Below are 19,939 nucleotides of genomic sequence, written 5' to 3' on the forward strand. Positions count from 1 at the left end.
CATCCATGATCTCTGTGAGTGATCATCCCACTAATGTGTGATTCTCAGGTCACAATAGAAAAAAAATATCCCAATTCCTCTGTAATCTCTTCCTTCTGCAATGCCGTGATTTGCCAGTTTAATTGTTTTGGGTTTTTTTTTAATGTAAGAATTGATCACATGGACCACCTAAGGCATCATACATGTGAAGTATTATTAGGAGGTACATAATTTAAAATTATATAGCAAGATAATTAAAATTAAAATTATCTATCACGTAATTGGACATTTTTAATGTATAAATATTTTTAATGTTTAATTTGTTTGTTTACAGTACAGTAGTAGTGATAGTATGGTTTTGACAAAGACCTGAAATTATGAAAAGTATTAGCATATCTGACAGCATCTTGATAGGGAAAGAAATCTCATTAAAATATAATAATTGGGATTGAAGCTAACAAGTTCAGTAAGAGGCAGGGTGTTAAAAAGCACAGGTACAAAGTCTTGGCAAAGCTGTTGGTACAAGTCAATATACACACCAGGCATGCAATAGTGCCCAACATATTAAATTCAGGCTATTCACCAGATCCTTCAAATATACTGCCATATATTGGCAGTAGCTCCTTTTCTGGAAGTGTATTACACAGGATGGATTGTAATAGTAAACAATTGCCTGAATCTGTGCCTTGGTATCATGTAGCAAATAATAACTCAGTGTATGGTAGTATTGTTCTATGGATCCAAACATACTGCCTGAAAAGCCACTGAGCATGTAGCTGATATCTCATTTGTTTTCCTCTCACTTTACTTCCATATCTCAGTTCTCAGCTTCCAGCTTTGCATATGTAGTTAACCATATGTACTGTTATTACCCAACAACTACAGCTCTTTTATTTCAAAAAGTTGTATGGAGTTTGGAGGTAAAACAAAAACTATTTCTGAAACCAGAAATCAACCTAATTAAAGCAATCTTATGTCTTTGGTTTGACTTTTCTTTTTTAATACTGTGAGAAAGATGGAAATATATCCTTTCTGTGTTTTGGATGTTTTTAACACCATCTTGATACCATGCATGGTGCAACCAAGTGTATTAAGTGATCTTTACCTACTATTGCTTTCTAAATAAGTAAATAAATATCTTATTATGCATCATGTGTAAACAGTTTGACTTGTCATACTGCACTTGGTGCCTTTATAATAGATAGTACTGTCATTCACAGCAGTAATACAAAAAACTCAACTTTTATTGAAATATGTCTATAAATGCATGGCTGAAATAATAACAATAGAAAAAGTTTATAAAATCGTCTGTTTAAAACTATAATGTAATTGTGGTTTTTAGTCTCTCAGCAGGCATCTAGGACTAACTTCTTTAAAGTTCTCTGCCTCGTTTTTTAGATGGATAGTTGGTCATACACCATGCCAGTTATGGGAATTCATTAAAGAAGCAGGACTGACCCTCTGATACTCTCCACAGAGGAAAGAGACTGTTCTGCAGCCAGGAATTGCCAGTGTTCAGGGTCACACTCTCTGTACTCCCATTACAGTGAGTAAACCTGCAATAGAAGGCTTGTGGCACTTCTGAAAATATGCCAGTAAAGCAATCCAAACAAATTCCAGAACACAGAGCATTGCTATTTGCTGTTTGTATCCCACATCATTCTTCAAGCAGTCAACAAACCTCTTATCTCCCACAAGAGGTTACACACATTTCCAACAAAGAATTACCTGTTACCTCCACCATAACAGGCACTACAACCTCAGCCTTTATACAGGAGTATGAGCTCAGATTTCCCCAGCTTCTTTTTTTTTAAGTGTGTGTGACTTGTGCAGTGAAAAGGACTGCCTGTTCATTCAGTGTACAAGACTTCTAAGGAACTATGTTCTATCCATCAAAAACTGGAAAAATATCTTGTGGGAGAGGGTCAGTTTCTTCAAAAGAAAGGGGGATGAGCAAACTTAACCTGGCCATAATTAATAAGCAACTTTGGGTTGATGTGTTTTTTCTTAGAGTTTCTGTCCTCAAAACAAAGACTAGCATTTGAAAATTGTCCTAATTATCCCTGGTATATTTAAAGTCACTTTTCAAGTAAATACAACATTTTAGAGATTAATTCTTTAAGGAATTTTAATGCAGAAGTACTTTCACACACATAAAGTAACAAACTCAGCAAGAGTCTAAGAAAAAATAAAGCAAAATGGAATCTGAAAGGACAGAAACTGGCATGGCAAGGCAAAAGGTATTTATTAGCTGAGGAGTAGTTTTCTTAGAACCCCAGCAGAAGAATTTCAGGTCATTCTGATAAACTACAAGAACACAGGCAAAGCTGTTCCCTTTTTTCCCAGGATCTCAAGGACCCTACTTTGCAGCTCAGTATTATCACATATCTAAACCTACATTCCTGCTTAATTGTGTTTCACTACTAGTGAAGTATCTGTTCAAATTTTTTTCCTACTCCAAAAACAACTGTTATCCACTCAATAGATCACAGATCTAGGTGAAACTAATTCCCTCTTCAAAATGCCCTAACTCATCTCTTCTTGAAAACATCTACAGGCAATAAGAGCTCTTTGATTTTTTTAACATGCACACATACTTTTTGAGAATTCATATTTATAATATAAAATGTAAGTATAAGGTTATCATGTGAATATAGACACCTGTCTTTTTTAATTATTATTTTTTCCTCTCCTATAATTGTCTTTTATACTGAACCCAGCAGAACGGATTATTCTAGAAATCCTCCAGTTTATTTAATTTTAATACCTTTTTTTTTGTTCTCTTTCTCAAACTTGAAAAATTTGGAGAAATGCCAGTTATAGAATTAACAATATATACAACTTTTTATATACTTATAAACCTGGGAGAGTATTAAAAAGCAACAAAGGGAAATTCATAAAATTCCTTAAGTTTCTGACTGAGAGCAAATGTAGAGATTATGCATCTTCATTGCACTTAGTGAATAACATGGAAGGTAGAGGGGAAAAAATTTTCTGGAAAAAAAAAAATTCTTCCCCAAAATATATAGTTAAAGAAAAGGCTTATCTGAGTTAAACCAAAGGGGAAAAGACCCCAAACAAATTTGAAAAACCCAACTGTACAAACAAAAATGCCCCGCAAGTGAAAAAAATTGCTTCATCAGTTGTTTATAGTGTATAGACAGAAACACTGATTTCAGTGAAGGGAGAAAGCAGGATAAGAACGGGGTGAAGCTGAAGCTGGTTTGAGGTGTTTGTGAGTGACAGATCTACAGGGCAGCTTTGGATAGGAATCCTAATCCACCTTCCCTTTGCCTTTACTGCTAATTTTCTTGGCCATCTGCAAGCCTGTTAAATTCACTAAAATCACAGAAAATTACCCAACCATAAAGAAACAAAAGTTGCTTGCTTTTTATTTTCTCCCTTCCGATTTTAGTGATTTACATTTGTTCAGTCAAAGGGAGGAAGTAAGGCTGTGTAGCTAGCAGGAAAGAGAGAAATTATGAAGAATTAATGCTGGGAAGGGGAAAAAATTGTTGCTAGACTGTTCTCGGTAGGAACAAGATGTTAATCAGCTCATTGTCCTGTGGAGGATAGGCTCAGGGTGGATAAGGTCATATGAACTTAAGCTCAAGCTTAAGAGCTTTTTGTGGTTTAATGCCAGCCAGCAACTGAGTCCCACCCAGTTTCTCACTCATTCCATCACCTCCAGAATCCAGGAGAGAATTGGAAGAGTAAAAGGGAGAAAACTCCTGGGCTGAGATAAAGGCAGTTTAATGGGGAGAGCAAAAGCCACACACACAAGCAAAGAAAAACAAAAAATCAATTCACCGCTTCCCATGGGCAGGTGTGTGTTCAGCAATGCTAAATTGCAGACTAAATGCCTTAGCTAGGTAAGGAAAGCTGGGGACTGTGTGATCAGCATCACGTTCCCAGAAGACAAAAGCCTGGGAAAGAGGAGGAAGATCCTTCACTTGCAGCAGTGGTAAGGAAGCAGATCAGCTCCCTCATGTAACATTACCCTCAAAGTGACAAAGGAATTCTAAATAGAAACAAAAAGACTCTTAGTTGAATGGCCCTGAGCATGAGACCATTGCATTGTGCATTAATACATATATTCTCCAATCTGGTTTTTTTGGTTTTTTTGGTTTTTTTTGTAAAACCAGTTATTCTTATACTATGAGCTATTAACTGTTCTTCAGTTTGAAAATGCAAGCCAGGACACTTTTACAAAAACCTTTTTAGACATATAACAGATAGACACAAGAATTTAAGGAACAACTTAAATATGTATTGCTGCTACTCACAGCAGTTTGTAACTGAGCAAGTAAAGGACAGCTTACACCCATTTCCTAAAATGCAGGATTTTTCCCCCCCAGCATTTTGGTCTTTTAAATGAATTTATCATGAAGCACAGGATAAATGTCATTACCATTCACTTTCAACAAAGAAATGAGTTCATTGTTGTCTACATTCATTTAATTTATCACTCCAAGCAGAGACTGCACCATACTGGTTCCTAGTAGAGACAGAGTGATTTCTCCATACTAAGGAAGTGTTTTGCCCTTAAGAAATTATGTGTGGCTATTATTATAAAAAAAAAAAAAAAAGGTTTGATGCTGATCTTTAGAGCAGTAATCTTCATATAGAAAAGAAAAACCCTTCTAGGGTGACAGTGTAACTACTTGCTGTGAAGAACTTCACCTTGCGTACAGTGCACAGTCTTCTAACCCATTTTAGGGGAGTGTCCATAGGCTCTGAGAACCATCCTGAAATAGAAAGTAATTATCGCACAGATGTAAAATAAAATAATTTAAGACCAGCATTTGGGATAATGACAAGAATTTACTAGATTATGTGACAGCAACAATACCTTTGGAGCAACATTTGTGAATTCTTATATATTTTTTTGAATACTATACCTTAATTTTTAGGTCACGTAGAACACTTCTTTTGCAAGGTTCTCAAAAAAATACAGAGTAAAGAACAAGCAATAGGAAAAAAAAAAGTATTAGGTGCACCTCTAATGAAACCAGTGAATATCACCATAACTTTCTTTAAAATATCATTTTCACTGCTCTTTTCTTTGTATGAACTAGTTGGCAGCCTGGGGCAGCTAAAGATGGAGAATGGAGCTTTGGGATAGTTCAAACTGTTCAGGTAAAACATTACTTTTGCTTTCTATGGGGTTAGAATTTTGATTTCACATTTTTTTATTGGGCTAGCTTTTTTTTTAAAAATTGGCCATATGACTCTACAAGAAAAATGAAAGAGGTTTTCAGTGCATGGCAGAAAACAGCCAAGGTATGCCCTGTTTTTTCCTTCTAGTTCAGCTGACCATGAAGGCATTGAGCAAATAACTTTTAAAAGAAATTAATCAGGAATCCAAAATCAGTTTGAAAGGTGTGACTCTTACTTTATCAAAGCCATGTGCTTTTTAGTTTAGCCACAGTTAATTCTATTTAAGTGAGGTGTTTAAATACATATATGTATGCAGAGAGTGAGGGGATAACACCACCAGTATTAGTGTGTAACTGATTTCTAAAGTAGGGACTTTTGTATGTTTGTCTCAAATTTAAAAGATGCACACCCTGAAAATTACAATACATTAGAGATTACATCTCTTCATTGTCTGTGAGTGATATAGTAACAGTGTACTCTATTTCGGTCTCCTTGGAACCTCTCTGAGGTTGCTATAGGATCATTAAATATTAAAGTTTTCCTTCTATCCATGAATCAAAGCCAGCCTATGCAAATTTTGTTTTTCAGGTCCATCCCATAGTCAGATTATAATATATTTATGAAATGTAAGACCTATTTTTAGCTGGATTTTTCATGTTTACATACTATAGAGAACAAAGTGCACTGAAGTTAGAGGGTACTATTCAAAACTTGGAATCCCAAATCACAATTTTCCAACAACTTTTCCTTTTTGCTAAGCAGACTTGTCTCACATGTTTAGACTAGGCTACGAGTTCTTAAGTAGACTTTAATTTTTTAAAAATAGTATTACTCAGAATAATTTAAATTCAGTGGGAGCAATGGTGCAAAAAGGAAAGTGTTTTGTGTTCAAACCTTTATCATTGCCTCATGACTTAGGGGAGACCTCATTGCAGTATAGAACTTTCTCATCAGGGACAGACTTTGCTCTGGTGCCCAGTGACAGGACCTGAGGGAACAGCTTGAAGCTGTGTCAGGGGAGCTTTAGGTTGGATATCAGGAAAAGGTTCTCTATCCAGAGGGTGGTCGGACACTGGAACAGGCTCACCAGGGAAGTGGTCACTGCACTAACCTGACACAGCTCAAGAAGTGATTGAGCAATGCTTTTGGGCACATGGTGGGACTCGAGGCTGTCCTGTGTGAGGCCAAGAGTTGCACATTGATGTTCAGTGTGGTCCTTTCCAACTCAGGATATTTTGTAACTCTATGATTCCATGATGTCTATGTCTTAATTCACATTACACTCAATGTTTGGACTTCCCCACAGCTTTATGTGAGATATAACACATGGCTTAACAATGATGTATCTTCCTTTCAATATGAAATGGGAGTAAAAGAAGTTTGTAGATCTATTTTAGGGTTGCTATCTGCAGTCTGGTAAAAGCTTTATGTTTTATAGTATTTTGTTAATACAGAATGAGTGCTTTGCTTTATACAAACTATCCTAGCCAAGAATTATTGTGCTTAGTTATCTCGAGGTAGTTGCTTCTTGTTGAAAACAAGATGAATCATATCTGATGGTGTACTAGAGTTTGTATCTGTTAAAAGTAAATGCTTGACTTCTTTTTACGACCTAACAGGGCCAAGTACAGGGTGCTACACCTGGGTTAGAGCAACCCTTGGTACCAGTCCAGGCTGGGGATGGACAGATCCAGAGCAGCCCAGGGAGGCTGGACATGCCCTGGCCATTGGGAGCCCAGAACCCCCCGTGTGCTGGGCTCATGCAAAGCCCCGTGGGCAGCAGGGCAGGGAGGGGATTCTGCCCCTCTGCCCCGCTCTGCTGAGACCCCACCTGCAGGGCTGCATCCAGCTCTGGGCTCCCAGCACAGCAAGGACAGGGACCTGCTGGAGCCAGGCCAGAGCAGGCACCAAGGGGATCAGAGGGATGGAGCAGCTCTGCTGGGAGGAAAGGCTGAGACAACTGGGATTGTTCAGGCTGGAACAGAGCAGGCTTTGGGGTGACCTAATTGTGGCCTTCCAGTACCTGAAGGGAGCCTTCAAGACAGCTGGAGAGGCACTTCTTACAAGAGCCTGGAGTGACAGGACAAGGAGGAATGGCTTCAATGTGAATAAAGAAAGCTTTAGATCAGATAATAGGCAGAAATTCTTCCCTGTGAGGGTGGTGAGGCACTGGCACAGGTTGCCCAAAGAAGTTTTGGCTGCCCCATCCCCATTCAAGGCCAGGTTGGATGAGCTCTGAGCAACTTGGTCTAGTGCAAGGTGTCCCTGCCCATGGCAGGGGGGTTGGAATTAAATGGTCTTTGACATCCCTTTCAAACTAGGCCATTCTATGATTCTGTGCTTATCATATTACATAGATTTTTTAATTTTTTTTAAATTAGTAATTTTCACCTTGAGCAGACCAGGAAGAAAAATAAAACTGATCTACCAGATAGCTGTCCCTCCTCAAGAGTAAAATTGGAAACTTTACTTTTAGTGTGTAGATATCCCCATTAAAATCTGGCTTTGTTCTGATTATTCTGTTTAAGTACATATCTTTTCTGTAAACTAAAAAGGAAGGAGTTAAATGGAAGCTGAAAGGAGCTTATATGAAAACAAGAGATGACTCTATTGCAGTGGAATTAATCAAACAGAGATAAGACAGATGTATCTAATTTCAGATAGAAAGAATATCTTATCAATGGTTTCAGTGACCTCACTTTTTAACTTTAAGAGGAAATGCCTCCAGTATGCAACCTTACACTGAGGAAAAAGAGCCAAAATAAGTAGAAAGAACAATATTATTGAGATTGCCAACGGATTTTTTTTAACAGAACCTTTTTTTTATTTTACAGCCTCTGTGTCTTATAAAAACAAATCCAAATCACCAATTAGACGATTTTTAGACTGTTTTTATTGCGGAAAAAAGTTCAATGAGCCTAAATTAATCAGGTGTGGCTACAAGTCTCAGCTCAGAAACTTGACCATAGGAGAAATGGCAGCAACATCTCCAAATCATATAGGGGAGTACAAACACAAAATTGTGGATGAATAAAAATGGCGTTACTACACTTTCAAGATGCAATATTAAAGGAAACAAGTTCTGACAAGAATAGAAAAATAGTAGGATATTTTATCTTGAAGTTCCTCAGTAGTCTCAGCAAACCATATGGTCAAACCTCCCAAGCAGTAGAGTCATTCAGCTGAACTCTTCCTCTCGCTGGATCTCAACAAAGAAAGGGAGAAAGAGAAGAAAAAACAGTTCAGTTCTAGGAACAAGAACATGTTGTCATGGCACTGAGATTTAATGTGGCAGTGAGATTTAGCTACTATTTATATTACAATTTTGGCTTCTATATAATTAGGGAAAAAATGGTGAAGGTACTGATCTACAAATACAGTCTTTGAACAGACTTATAATTATAATTCCTGAGAAGACAGCAGAAAAAACAGAGTGGTTTTGTAACTTATGAGTAGAGATCTAATATTCTGGTAAAATATTTACTAAAATCCATGCTTTTTCTTGTCTTATTGAAAACATGAAATAACAATATGTGGTCAATAGTTGAATTTCTCCACATGCATTTTGTGGATTTTTTTTTTTCAGAGGATGACACTGAAACAGGTTCAGTCCTTCCTGACTTCTTCAAAGACTATATGAAATTCCTTTTCTGTGAAAGTAACAAAAGTAGTGTTAGGAGTAATTTCTTTCCTCAGATGTGTGCTAAATTACCTTTGTGTTCCTACCTTTGTCCTGGATTTGCCTTTCTGCTCCTGCTCATGTCAGTTCTTATACATTACATTTTTATTCCCTGTCTCCTGGCCTTTGTCTTTGCTTTCTTCACCAGTAATCACAAAACACAGCTTCTGACCCAGCATAGCTGCTTGAGGAATCCGGAGTTAATTCCCATTTAATACCAGGCATCTTACTACTCAAGTGATTTGTACTTCCACTTTTTATTTGATCTGAAAGAAGACTACTTAGCAATCCAAACTCCCTTTAAAAATTTCTTTGATTTATTTTCTAGATCTCCAGATCAAGGATGATCTTGATGAGGGAAGTTTCTATACATGGACAGAATAAAGATGTTTAGAAAGGTACTCGTTAAGAACCTTCAAAAGAAACTAACAGCTAGAAACTGAACTCACACTGACTTGCAGCACTAATGAGGCTTCCACACAATTCCTCACAGCGCCGTGAAGCACATCTATATGATTTTGATAAACTTGGCCTCAAAGAAACATTTTTTTCTGCAAAATGATTTTGCTCTTAACGTTGAATAAAATTTGGTATGTACTTTTAATGCATTAAAATTATATAGACCAAATGGGACTTAGTATACGGTGGTATCAGTCAGAGCACCTATAGCTGCAGTAAAAGATTGTTTAATACTGAAAGGCAGAAATTACTAGAGATTATGAATGGATTAAAAAAAAAAAGGGTAACTACTATACCAAAGCTGTTGCTGTCACTACTCTTTTGCTTAAATAGTTCAGAATGTAAGAGACCACCAAAATAAAGTTGAGATGCCGAACACACAGTAAAGCCTCTCAAATAAAAGAAGTACAGTTACAGTTCTAATGATAAAATTTTCCCTTTAAACATTTGGAATCAAAAATAGAAAATTTCCTACTGTCAGTGCCTGAAGTGCATATGACAGCAATCCTACTGTTCAGCTTAATGAGCCTGTCAGTCTAGAATACTAAGCAGTTTGATTTAAGCATCTTAAATATGATGTAAATCTAAAACGTTAATGGTAAGCAAGAGTTTTGAAAATGTAATAAGGGACACTTTTTCTATATATAAGAACCATCTATCATCTACTATTTGCCTAGATTATGAAAGGTAGTTATTAATTATTACATCTTTGATTTCTAGGGACTTAAAGAATTCAAATCCAAAATTTCCAATGTATTTTAAGATGTTTCAAGACATCCATATAAGATGCCAGAGGTTCTTCACATTTACTTGCTTGTCACTCAACACTCATTTCATTTTTTTGCTCATTTTGGCACTTTTTAAGGAGTATTTTCCTCAATTGTTTGGTCCACCACTGAGATTTCACTTGGCAGTCTTTGTATTAAGTCATTGCCTACAAATCTAGAATTTAGCATCTCAGATGCTGTAGCCTTCTTGTTGTACTCTTGCATATATAATGTTATTTCTGGTGGAAGAGGCATCTTGGTGTGTATCAGACACCAGGTCACTTCTTGTTGTGTTGCTGTTATAGAAGGCATATATCAATTTTCTACATATTCCTTGTCCAAGACATGACTTAAGCAACTGGAACTTTTCTGTAAATATGCTGATCACTGATATATTCTGGCCTCCACAAAATTTTAGAAATATAATCCTTTGTATTTTCATGTTAAGTAGTTTAAGGGTAGACACCGCAAATTATTATTGATGGCTAAGATTTAAGCTCCTCCCTGACTCAGAAGACATTATACATTTCATTTGGGCAATGTGGATTTATGTTCATTTGTAAATTAATAGAGTCAAACTTCTACCAGAGCATACATGGAATCACTGACCAACTTCCAGGCCATGTGTTAAGGAAATTAGGTAGAATCACAGAATCATAGAATGGTTTGGGTTGGAAGGGACACTTTTCACTAGACCAAGTTGCTCAGATCCCCATCCAACCTGGCCTTGAACAAGGATGGCGCACCTACAACTTCTCTGGGAAAGCTGTTCCATTGCTTCATCACTCTCACAGTAAATAATTTCTTTCCTAATATCTAACCTAAACCTGTCCTCTTTCTGCTTGAAGCCATTCCCTCTTGTCCTATCACTACAGTTTCTGATGAAAGGGAAAAATGGATTTATGGAAGGAAAAAAGAAAAAAGGGGTACTCAGATTTCTGAGCCAGTACTACTGGTGATTACATAACCAGCTCTATCCTGTGCCTGCAGAAGCACTAAAGAACACTGGTGGTCAGCAGTAAAAGAACATTGGATTTTAAGCCAATTTTCTTTGAAATAGAGGTCACTTGAAAGGTTCTCTACAATTCTCAGAGGAAAAATTTCTCAGGTGCTCTGCTGCATTATTTAAATTACTTGAGATCAGCTGTGCTACTTCTTCCAAAGGATATTGGAAAAGACTTACAGTGCTTTTTGTTATATGAGAATTCAAGTCCTGTAAGCACCTGTGGAAGCTTTTGAAGTAAATTCTGGGCAAATATAGATGAGATTATGTCCTCTCTTCCATTCTTCAGGCTGGACGGTTGTTTCTTTTTAAACAGCAAAATAATAAATCCTGCACATTTCTTCATTATTTGAGGCCACCTACATATCTAAAAGCTTTATTACAAAATTCTGAATTTAATGTCTAGTGGTATTTACCCTTTTTTACTTAAAAATAATCTTGTGGCTTCCCTATTGGCTCATATACTTTAAATCTGGCATTTCAATAGATATGCCACTTAGAGATTAAAGAGCATATTGTTTTGTTGGGTTTTGTTTAGTTTTGGGGTTTTTTTTCTCCTTGGGAAATAATAAAAAGTAAATTTTTTACGTAACTTTTTGGCAGAATCGTGAAAGACACATTTCTTTTAGAAAATCTTTTGGCAGGTAATGGGGCAGTGGGATTTAATTACTATTTATATTACAGAAGTCCACAGATACACAGTCCTGGTAACAGGATCTCATTGTGGTAGATGCTGTTGAAACCCAATTCTTTCCTCATTCTCGAGATAAGAACCTTCTGGGCCATGGCAGTGCAAAATGCCCTATTCTTCTCCAGGTTGTCCTAGAGTGCTGAGCTATTGCTGATTGTCTGGGTAAGATAAGCTTACAATGTGTTTCTCTTGTCTACAAGGGGCTGACTGTAAAATAATTTAAGTGGGAATCAAGTAATAACTTTTGGACACCATCATCACGGGTAAGGTTTGAACTGGTGCCTGAGATTGAAATGTGTTAAATTCCACCATCAGCCCAGTATTGCAAGCTGTACAATGAATAGGAAAAAAAGGAAATAAACCCCTATTTTTTGTTGTGTGGGTAGAGTGTTTTAAATGTGAGAGGGTCTTCCTAGCTGTGGCAGCAAGCAGCTCTGAGGTAATTGCTATTTTGTGTTTCAGTTCAGAGACAAACGTTCAAATGAATCATTGGCTTCTGCTCCTGTGTTCTGAGCTGGCCCCTTTGCATGTTCAGTTTTATTGGTTTTAAAGGGGCTGTGTACTGGCACAGCTGCTCCCAGAATAATGGGATATGCAGCATAGAGGAAAACATTCCCACGTATTTTTCCTGGTAAAAGTTTGTTGATTTTGTATACAATTTAAGCAATCAAATCCTATAATGGCTTTAGCTGCAGTATATACAAAATATGATAGCTCCTCTAGTGAGTCCACAAGATACTTGATGTTTACATTTGTCTGTATTCAACATTTTGATTAAGTGCATACATTTTAAGGAGAAGTCTTACACTGAGGTCTCACGTTTTTTCTTGTTTTATGTTTCTTTTCCATTTACTTTTGAAATTTATATGAGTCTTGACCACTCTTCTAGTCTGCCATGTATGGGAAAGATATTAGCCCAATTCTACTGCAGGAAGTCTCTATGTTTCAGCTGTTTTTAATAGGATCACACTTCTAAAAAATAAGTCATATACTCATATAAAAATTTAGATAGAAAACTAAATTACATCAGCAGTGAAAAATCATACAACTGAAACATCAATTCTAATTTGAAAACATTTCTTGAGACAATGTAAAATGTAATTCTATTGCTGAAGTGAGGCAAAGCTGTTGTGGGACAAAACTAATATAGAAGTCTGACAAATATTGTTAATAATCCACTGATATGTATAACTGATGAGAACAGTGTTGACAGCACCATATTGCAAAAAAAGAATCATAACCTGCTGGGAACATTACAAATCCACTGGTAGACACAAGCACAACCCTCTAATGTTGTTAGGGGTGCCACCACAATGATGGGCCAGATTCTTGGGAGCTGACATCTTCATAAATCAGAAGCTCTCTGGTACCACAACTGGTCCTTGCTTTGACTAATATATGATTAAAGTTGAGGACTGCAATAAAGCAGAAATTATGCTAAGCCTAACCTATCTGTGACAATGGCACTTTGGAGGCCAGAGGTAACAAAGGGAACACACTATGTCTGTCTTCTATAGAACAATCTCTATGAAATCCAGCTAAATTCAAAAGCCATTTAAGATTGAACAACAATACTGGATGTGTCTATTAGAATGTCCAAGTAAATTGCCTTGTTAATGACATAATAAATCTTGTTTCCTACATTATTAAATTAAACACTGCCTATTATAAGAATATTTGCCCATCTACAAATGGGTATCTACATAAAGGGCATTTACACAGGGATCTACTTTTATGAATTTTGGCCCTGTTAACATATCATATAATAAAATCACATAATTCTTAAGGTTGGAAAAGACCTCTAAGATATCAAGCCCAACTGTTAACTTATGTACATATTATAGTTACATATTTCCATTTAAAAAGCTGTAATTGAAGTGTAAATATTGTTGCCTAATCTAGTTGGCTGTCAATAAGCACTTGTTATGGAAAGCGTGACATATGTCACTTAATAAGAGAGCATAACATGCCATTCCTAATATAATTATGTAGGAATATGGAGCTCAGTTTAAGACTTATTTGTGTATCGTTGTGTACAGTTGGAAATGTGTTGAAGTATAGCCTGATTTTCTGATCCTTGGAAGTCAGGGTGCAGTAGCTACACTTGATTTTACACAAATCTGATTGCACTACGAAAAAATATTTTTTTCTAGTGAGAATTTCACTTTTACATCTCTCCTGTAGACAGGGTAAGATTTTATCACCTTCCAGTTATTAATTTTAAACGCTCATTCTTTTTTGGAGTGACACAATGATCACCTTATGCCCCCTGGAAAGCCAAACTGTCTTTGGAAATTAAGTTTACCTTGTCACTTAAGGAATGGTTTTGGTTTTCTGCATCAATTAGGGCAGAGTGCATTTTTGTTATTTTTTAATTAAAATGAATGTCCAGATAGAGGACACACTATTAAGAGAATAAACTAAATTACTCTTGGAGTCTTATTTCTAGTTGGTAGACTATGTCTTTGATGCTCCTATTTACATAGATTAGCTCTTTATTCCATAATTGGTGCCTTCATCTTATTAAGTAATTGACTTTTACTTCATTAGTCAAAGAAATGCATAACTTACACAGAGTTCTGGATATAAGAGAGGGAATAGAAGTTCCTGATGCAGCAGACAGGCACACTGGCAGCTCTTACAAACAGGAGATGTTTTAAGACAGACCAGTATGAAAATACTAGTGTGTAAGAGAAAGTTCCTGACATGGGGAAGGCCCAGCTAGATGTAGTCAGGGGAAGGACTGGAAGGGATGCAGTGTGACCTGCTGCAAATAATGAACTCATGCTGCAGTCTAGTGTGGAGACAGCCATAAGCCTGAGGTGCAACTCACTGCACTTGGCAGAAAAGCTATTAATTCTGTATACTGCAGTTGCAAAGGAAAGTGCTTCCAATCAAAAGAGAGCAAGGAATGCACTTCTACTCCTGTAATGTTCACTCTTCAATCCGTATAGGAATCTCTCAGCAAAGGCTCCTATTATTGCCACAGGCTTAAATTTGAGGAAAATCAAGCAATTCTTCTATTTATAGCTTGTATGTGCAGTTTTATGTAAATTATGCAATAGAAGTGAGTGCTACTGAACACTTGAGTACACAATTCCGTACTAAGAAACATTGGTGTTTGGTGTAAAACAAAGTACACTTGCATGATTGGAGCTTTGTCTCCATGGAACCATGGAAAAATGTGGGTTAGAAGAGACCTCTGGAGATCCTCTAGTCCAACTCAATACAGGCTCACCTTCAATGGCTAGAACATTGTCCAGTGAAACTCTGAGTATTTCCAGAGTCAGCAATGCCACAGCTCACTCAGACACCTGTTTGTAAATTTTGTAGATTTGTAAATTCTGCTTCCTGACACCTAACTAGAAACTTCCCACATTGCAGCTAAGTATTTGTGCTTGTTACCTGCTCTGAATCTCACTCTAAAATAATCATGTTGTGCTTATTTTAGGTGAGGCTGTTTTAATGATTATCAAGAAACTGTGCCATCTTTCTACTACCAGTTTTTGCACATTTAATGAGCTGTGGATGTAAACCCTAAATTGAGCATACGATGTATATGAAAATCTTGCAACAATTTAATTTGCCAAATATTTTTCTTACCAATGCTGTGGATCATTCTTATAATTGTGGTAAGCACTGTAGCTGCACTAGTAACTAAAAATAGTGCAGACATACTATCTCAGTCTAGCAAAGTAAGGGTATTTCAAAATAGGGTTCTTAGTGTTGCTTGATTGATATTTCCAGAGAAAAACTCTGAAGTCAGATGCCACAACTCAGGAACTTTTAATGTTGTAGCAGAAGGTAACACTCTGTTCTGCAAGAGACACCTGTGAGACAGAGGAAAAAAGCAAATGCTACTGGCACCTCTTTTTTTTTTTAATTTTTTTTTTTTTTTTTTTTTGATCCACAAGGGTGGTTTTAGAAAAGCAGATTAGTCAGAGTTATCCGAGTTATGGTATCCAGGATCAGCAGGAAAATGACTCTTCAGGGGGCTTTGTGAGATACATCTAGCCACGGCACCTACACTGCTTCTACCAACGTGTCTTCTTTCCCTGGACCCAGCTCCTGATTTACCTCTCATGAACAATCTTCCTGTGGAAGACCTTATTGATTGTAGCAGGAATAATAATCATGCTTCAGCATTTATAAGGATTAAAATCTATAAATTCTGTTCTCTCATCATGTATTCAATAGTCAGATGGTATCAGAAGCCAGTGACCTGGAACAGAAAAGCAGAGAGGAAGACAAAAGTCTGTTCTCTGGGAAGGTCCATGCTCACTGTGTCATTTTTCTTCCTTTCTCTTTTTGTGTTTCTGATGCTGCCTAACATTACATGCTCTGAATTAGTCTCTGGATGTGCCTTTTCCTCTGCTCCAGAGTCTAGAAGGACCAGCATCTTAACTTAGTTGCCTACATTTAAATTAGGCATCATGTGTACATTTTTTGATATTAAGGATCCCCATTCACTTTCAGTAACTGCCTGGGTGAATAGCTCTGGTGTCCAAAAGAAATTATATATGCCCCACCTCAACTTAAACCTTTCTTCTTTGAGATGATAACAAGAGAGTTTTATGGCAACCAGAAAGTAGAGTATTTTACTCGTGTAAAATACACATGTAACTCCAGAAATGGTAATTTTGGTTTAGAAGAAAAATGCTGTGAATAGTAGAAAAGAGAGGATTGTGCTTAGAACACTGGTTCTTTAAGCACTGGATCCAATCTTTCATACACTAAATATATATTTTAATGCAGATGTATAGGTCTAGGAATCAATGATATGAAATATCAGACTGGGAAAGCAATGAAACTTTTACTTGTAACACTAACAAATCTGATCTCACTGCTGCTTTACCAAATTAGTCCTGCCTGACTTGATGACTGACCTGAATATGAATGAGTGCAGTCTTACTGTGCCATTTCCCTGTTCTAAAGTCCCCCCTCAACAACACCCTTTGAACTGAAGCTTTATGTGCACTGCTCCTGACAAGTCTTTTCCTCATCCTGCTCGCACAAGTATTTAATCAGGTGGCATATTGCTCGTGGCCAAACAAATAGTTGGCACATTCAGTTCCTCTGTACAGACTTTGCTATTCAAGCAGAGAACATCTGTCCTGTTGGCCGTGTTCACTGAACGTTATTGAAAGACCAGAGAGGCAAGCATATGTTTTTTTATTCCAGTATTGGACCACATCTCAGAGTGGCAGCACACACTGTTCCTAGCAAACCTTGCTCACAGGCCAGTGACTCTGACCTGCGACTTGTCCTGTGCTTGTAAACCATAACACATTTGTACCTCTGCTATTCTGATCCTGCACATCTTTGGATGACCTTTTATTTTATTTTGGGGAACTGCTAAATCTCCTCAAAGGAAAAGAAAAAAAATCAGTGATACACACATCAGCAAAATCTGTGCATGAAAAAGCTTGGTTAAATTTGGCTGAAACTTTTCAAAGTTTTGGAAAGTGTTTAATAGTTGAAAAGTGGTGTTCTTTGGAAGTGAATGAATAAAATAGCAGCTGTAATGATAATCCACTGATTTTACTGTTTGTATAAGTAATTATACTCTTCTACAGGTATCTCTGTACCTAAGGGTTTTGAAGACTGTATATACACAACATATAACACAACAAAGTGTTCTGGGCTACATCAGCTATTATTAAATTTATCTTAAGTTTATTAGAGAAGCAGGAAAAGAACTGTACACCGTTAAGCTATTTACAATTTAAAACTTTGCTTTGAGCAACTCAACATTTTCACTAACGCCATTGTATTTCAAATGTCCACTAAAAAGGGAAATATCCTTCAATATTTCACGTACTTTATACAGACTGGCATTGGGTAGTTATAGTCCTTTTGTTTTACCAATTAACAAACACAGTGACGAAGAACATCTTTTTGATGACTTTAGCTTCATTAGTCTTACTGTTAGCTTTCTTCATGAGGTAATCTTCAGGTGTAGTATTATATGATCAGCACGGGAGGGAGGGGATTCTGCCCCTCTGCCCCGCTCTGCTGAGACCCCAGCTGCAGGGCTGCATCCAGCTCTGGGCTCCCAGCACAGCAAGGACAGGGACCTGCTGGAACCAGTCCAGAGGAGGCACCAAGGGGATCAGAGGGATGGAGCAGGCGGATTAAAGGCTGAGAGAATTGTGATTGTTCTGCCTGAGAAAGAGCAGGCTTTGGAGTGACCTAATTGGGACCTCCCAGTACCTGAAGGGAGCCCACAGGAAAGATGGAGAGGGACTTTTGACAAGAGGATGGAGTGACAGGACAAGGGGGAAGGGCTTCAAACTGAGAGAATAGGTTTATATTAGACATTAGGGAAAAATGCTTTATTGTGAGGGTGCTGAGGCCTTGGCACAGGTTGTGCAGAGCAGCAGTGGGTGCCCCATCCCTGGAATGTTCAAGGCCAGGTTGGATGAGCTCTGAGCAACCTGGGATAATGAAAGGTGTTCCTGCCCAAGACAGGAGGTTCAGAACTAGATCACCTTTAAAGTCCCTTCCAACCCAACCCATTCTGTGATATTTATTTGCAGAGTATATTGTGAGTATTAGGGGACACCATTCCTGATTTGCATCAAGAGGCTTTGTATGAAGTAGCTGTAATCATTTCAGACACTTAAAAAACCCTGACACTGCAACGTTTGGAAATGGTAAAATAGCTGTCACTGACTGCACACAAGAATTAAGGAAGAATTAACTTGCGGACCATTTACGGGAGTATGCGTGGGCAGCGCACATTATGCAGAGATGCGGTTCGGATCCTTTACGTGAAGAAATTATTAAATGAATAAATCTCTAGCATATACAAAATAAAGGTGGGTGGGGAAAAGAAAGAAAAAGGAAGAAAGCACGGCGGGATGAAACCTTCGAGACCCCACAGCCACGGCGACAAAAGGCAGCGCCGGGCCGGGGGCGGCCGCTGCCCGCAGCCCGGCAGTAGGGGGCGCTCGGGCTTCACCGTGAGGCGCCGCCGCCGGCCCGGCCGGGCGGGACAGCGGGGCCGGCCCGGCCGGGTGTGACCCCCGAGCGGGGCATCTGCGTCCCATCGGGGCGTGTGGGTGTGACCCCTTAACGGGGTCTGTGTGTCCCCTTCACGGGGTCTGTGTGTCCCCTTCACGGGACTTGCGTGCCCCCACTTGTGTCACCACTGAACGGGGTGTCTGTGACCCCTGGTGTGTGTGCGACCCCCTTAACAGGGTGCCTGTTACTCCTTAACGGGGCGCCTGTGTGCCTCTAATGGGGTGTCTCTGACACGCATTTGGTGTTTGTGTCGCTCTAGCGGGGTGTCTGAGCCCCCTCGGGGTGTCTGTGACCCCTCGTTGGATGTCTGTGCCCCTCCGGGGTGTCTGCGCCTCCTCAGCGGGGCGTCTGTGTCCCCTCTGGGGTGTATGTCACCCCTGAGTGGGCGTCTGTGACCCCCGGGGTGTGTGTGACCCCTTTAGGGGTGTCTGTGCCCCCCATCACGGGCGGGCTGTGACCCCCCATAAGGTGTGTGCCCCCATCAGGGGCTGGCTGTGACCCCTCAAAGGGTGTGTGCTCCCATCACGGGCTGGCTGTGACCCCTCACAAGGTGTGTGCTCCCATCACGGGCTGGCTGTGACCCCCCATAAGGTGTCTGCTCCCATCAGGGGCTGGCTGTGACCCCTCACAAGGTGTGTGCCCCCCATCACGGGCTGGCTGTGACCCCCCCATAAGGTGTGTGCCCCTATCACGGGCTGGCTGTGACCCCTCACAAGGTGTGTGCCCCCCATCAGGGGCTGGCTGTGACCCCTCACAAGGTGTGTGCTCCCATCACGGGGCGCCTCAGCTCCCATCGCGGGGTGTCAGTGCTCCCCCTCACTGGGTATCTTTGTCTCTCTCACGGGATATCTGTGCCCCCTCTCGGGGTCTGCCCCGCTCCGCTCACAACGCGCTTTCCTCCGCGTGGCTCCTTCCCCCGTGTCCCTCCCTCTCTCTGCTGTGGTGCTTCGGGGTTTGTTCCCAGCGTCTGCGGGAGAGGGGCTGTTCTCCCGGCTCCTGGGGGGCGAGGCAGCTCGTTCTCCCGTCTCCGTCACTGCCCCCTCCGGGGACCTCGGAACTTTCCCTCTGGCGGGAGCTGCGCTGCATCCGAGGGGCCCAAGGGAGGCTGGAGGCTCCTGGGTTTCGGCAGAGCCCTCCGGCTCTGTGGGACACGTGCGATCTTTTGTTTTGTGTTT

General features: G+C 39.3%; 1 protein-coding gene and 1 long non-coding RNA gene across 7 annotated transcripts in view; one reads left to right on the forward strand and one right to left on the reverse strand.

Moving 5' to 3' along the window:
• ROBO2 (roundabout guidance receptor 2) overlaps positions 1-19,939 on the forward strand; it is a 1,014,282-nt gene that overhangs the window by 560,848 nt on the left and 433,495 nt on the right. The window lies entirely within an intron of this gene.
• LOC135294960 (uncharacterized) overlaps positions 1-19,939 on the reverse strand; it is a 38,029-nt gene that overhangs the window by 17,717 nt on the left and 373 nt on the right. The window contains exon 2 of one of the 4 annotated variants that reach the window (XR_010356970.1): positions 4,663-4,727. The exons of the other annotated variants lie outside the window; for them this stretch is intronic. This is a non-coding gene — a long non-coding RNA (uncharacterized LOC135294960). The remainder of the gene's footprint in view (positions 1-4,662; positions 4,728-19,939) is intronic. 4 annotated transcript variants of the gene reach the window in all.

Source organism: Passer domesticus, chromosome 2 (assembly GCF_036417665.1).
Source record: "Passer domesticus isolate bPasDom1 chromosome 2, bPasDom1.hap1, whole genome shotgun sequence".
NCBI lineage: Eukaryota > Metazoa > Chordata > Aves > Passeriformes > Passeridae > Passer > Passer domesticus.